This window comes from Drosophila eugracilis, unplaced genomic scaffold (genome assembly GCF_018153835.1).
Source record: "Drosophila eugracilis isolate 14026-0451.02 unplaced genomic scaffold, ASM1815383v1 contig_722, whole genome shotgun sequence".
Lineage (NCBI taxonomy): Eukaryota > Metazoa > Arthropoda > Insecta > Diptera > Drosophilidae > Drosophila > Drosophila eugracilis.
In genome coordinates, this window is record NW_024573616.1 from 1 (window position 1) to 3846 (window position 3846).

The following is a 3846-nucleotide window of genomic DNA, read 5'->3' on the forward strand; positions in this document are numbered from 1 at the left end:
TTAAAACAAGAGGAAACGCTATATATAAGTAATACAAGGTCAAACGAAGGCATTCATAATAATATTATAGACGCCACAGTTTTCCCCGGTTTGTGGGCGTTAGAGTGGGCGTGGCCGGATGGAACTTCGTGACGCAATTCGCATTGGGAGCATCATAAAAACCTACATGCTTAATCCGAACTTTCTATCTCTTATAGTTACCGAGATATCAGCTTTTCTAGAAAATCCGAAATCCGTTTTTTGAGCATTGTGGGCGTATGGGTGGGTGTGGCCGGATAGTAGAACCACTATAAGATGTGCTGGCATTTAAAGATTATACTTTCTGAATTTCAACTTTCTAGCTCCAATAGTTCCTGAGATTTACTTAGACCTTTTCAGCCAGCGAATCATGATTACACTCTTATTGGTAAAAAGTATTGCTTTAATGGATTATTTCATCCAACTTCATTTTAATAGCCATTTCAACTTTCAACTGTGTAACAAATGCGAGCTTAGAATTCGGAAAGGATAACTTTTTAAGCCCCTCCTTTAAAGTGCTTTGTAGATGGCTGGGCAGTTTGGCGGCTCCTTGTGCAATGCCCGGATAGCTCAGTCGGTAGAGCATTGGACTTTTAATCCAAGGGTCCAGGGTTCAAGTCCCTGTTCGGGCGATCTACTTTTTATATTTTTTTTGTAAACCCAAAATATTTTCTTTTTTCTTTTTTTTTAATTAAGTTTTCTGCAATTATTGGGAAATATAAAAATAAAACGGCCACTAATGTCACCCTGCACCGTGCAGTTGGCAACGCGGCTGCCGATCAAGCAGTTTTCATGAGCTGCTTGATGTCGATGGAGTGGTGCGCCGATAAAGCAGTTCGCTTGAAATCGAGTCACAACCGGTGACGTGTGGTCGAGTTTTGGACGCAGGCACTCCGACTGGAAGGTTGGCAGCTTCTGTAATCACGCTTCTGTGAGGTCCGATTGTGGGATGGCCTGAGGCTGGGATCTACTGTGTAACGGACTAGCTCATGTTGACGGAACGTCCGCACTAAGCTTGCCATCAATATGGGTGCCATGGAGGAGTCCGCGGCATTCAGGTTGGCTAAGGAGGGATGAACCGGGCCAGGGGTGAAAACCAGCAGCCAAGAGTTCCCGTGGTAGGCAGTAGTGGGATAGCGTACCGGAGTGAACTGCCGTTATCAGCCCAACCAATATGGTTGGACCACAATCTTTTTGCGACCGCTTAAAAAACTATTTTTTCAAAATGTCTAAAAATTATTTTCTACACGTATTACAACAATTGCGAAGTACTTTTTCGGTGAGACACTTAGTAAAAGTAGTAAAAATTCTTAGATCGCAATCTTCGAGCCACCATCAGAAAACTAAAAACTACATATTAATAATTTTTTAGCTATGATAACTATTTTATTTCTCCACTTCTATTCCCAGTACCTTAATATCTAGATAGAGTACATATAATACTTATATAGATAGAATTTCATTATATTTTATCTCCAAATGCTTATAAAATTAAATAAAAATCAAGAAGAAACGCTATAGTTGAGTGCCGCGACTGTAAGATATCCGTTACTGTTTTACACAATTTTAAAATATTCATTTTGCTAGTGGACCTATTGTCAGAGTACATACATACATACATATCTTCCTAAATAGCGAAATAATGTTCCGACTTAAAAACTCATTGGTAAAACGATAGATATATATGATATATGTTATGCAAGGTCAAACGAATACATACTCTAAAATATTACGGATTCCACAGTTTTCCGCGGTTTGTGGGCGTTAGAATGGGCGTGGCCGGATGAAAACTGACGTGCAGTGTAAATACGTATTTCTAAGCCTAACTTTGTAGCTCTCATAAAACCTACATGCTTAATCGGAACTTTCTATAACCTATAGTTACCGAGAATCAGCTTATCTACAAAATGCGAAAACCGTCTTTCGATCTTTGTGGGCGTAAGAGTTTGTGTGGCTGGTACCACCATAAGATCCGCTGACATCTCATGAGTTAATTCCAACTTTCTAGCTCTTATATTTCCTGAGATTTCAGCGATTTTAGTTTTCCGTAATTTGTGGGCGTTAGATTCTGCGGATCTCGAGAATCTGTCTACTTATGCTCTGTATCTCTAATAGTTCCTGAGAACTAATCGTTCATACGGATGGACTTACAGACGTACATGGCTCAATCGACTTCGCTATTGATACTGATCAAGAATACACTTTATGGGGTCGGAAACACTTCCTTTTACATGTTACATACATTTCATTTACTCGAGTAACGGGTATAATAACAATACCGTAGACCAAAATAAATTTTGCTTTAATTATTATTATTTAACGGTTTTTTATTAGTTTCTGGCTAAAAAATTTCCAAATTTTTTCTATTTTCTGTTCTCTAAAAGTTAATTTAAAAAATTTAATTAACCTGTTAAACAATTTTGGGTTGGGTCAACGATGTTCATTCTGCTCTATTTTTTTTTGGAACTAAATTAATTTTAATTGAGATACTTGATATCCTATCCTGACATTTATAAATATGATATCTGTAGCAATTCTTAATAATTTTCGGCAAAACACTAAAAGATCACAAACGAAAAAAATAATTATTACCGCCCGAACAGGGACTTGAACCCTGGACCCTTGGATTAAAAGTCCAATGCTCTACCGACTGAGCTATCCGGGCCTTCATGCAGCATCTGTCTTTGAACATTTCGTAAGGAACGTACAGAGCTCCGTTCCTTATCCAAGATCACCACCCAAGGAAAGCAAGAGGGTACAATTTAAAATAGTTTTTATTTTTTATGCCATATTCATACATGTTTACATACTTTTTGTTTTTCTTTATATTTTTATGGTTTTTGTGTTTTCATAGTTGAAGTTTTATCTGTTTTTATTTTCGATTCCATTTTTTGTATAATAATTGCCTTTGCAATCGAACCCAGATTAAGGTAATACATACATGCGAATTTCATTAAAAATTAGTTGCGTAATTTAATTTTTACATGGAATGCAGTTAAACTTCTTGCGCCCACCGTGTCCTGGCGGACAGTGAGTGCCCCCTTAACCCAAAACTTCGAATGGTTTTTCATTTCAATCGATTGGGAAAATCATTTGATTGCGGTTCCGACAAGTTGCATTAAACAAACGATCGAAAATGTACAAACTAAGATTGAACAAATGTACAAAATGGGAAACAAAAAACGATTAATTAATTTGTGCTAGGTATTTTTTGTTTGATTCTCTCATTTTCCATAGTTTTGTTCGATTTGCCTTGCCTTGCTCATTCTGATTTGTTTTCTCTAAAATTTGTCTTGCTAATTCGATATACATAATTTAGGCTTACGGGCTAGGTTCACGTAGACTACCGATAGTTCTAGAATGCACTAACCTTAGCTTAGCGAAAAGTACAGCATAAATAATTACTTTACATTACGGTTATGGGTTTCCTTTAGCATTAGGCTTTAACAATTCTCGCTTTAATCAAATTTCGTTGGCTTAATGTATCGATTAACTACCGAATTACAAATTTCATTTACAGACATTGTTGAGAGGCCTTGAATAAATAACGTGGAAGGATCGGCTGCTGTTCTAAAGAAAATCCTGATTAACTATAGCAAGTTCTATGCTAAATTTAAAATATTTTACTTCCTGTTTATATTCCGAATTTGTTCTTCAGTGGCATTTAAAAACGATTGATTTTTGATAAAATTAGTAAAGCATTTTCCTCTTCAAAGCTGCTAGAGCACTTTCAACAACACAAACGCAAACATACAAAATAATTTGAATAAAACAGTTTTAGGTTTTTCCGAAATTTTCTCTCCAAGACGAAACACAAACATAAAAAAG

General features: G+C 36.5%; 2 non-coding genes across 2 annotated transcripts; one reads left to right on the forward strand and one right to left on the reverse strand.

Moving 5' to 3' along the window:
- The first annotated feature begins 577 nt into the window (after nt 1-577).
- On the forward strand, nt 578-650 carry Trnak-uuu. Its single transcript has one exon. It is a non-coding gene; the product is annotated as a tRNA-Lys (tRNA).
- A 1960-nt stretch (nt 651-2610) lies between these two features.
- On the reverse strand, nt 2611-2683 carry Trnak-uuu. Its single transcript has one exon. It is a non-coding gene; the product is annotated as a tRNA-Lys (tRNA).
- Between the last annotated feature and the right edge of the window lie 1163 nt (nt 2684-3846).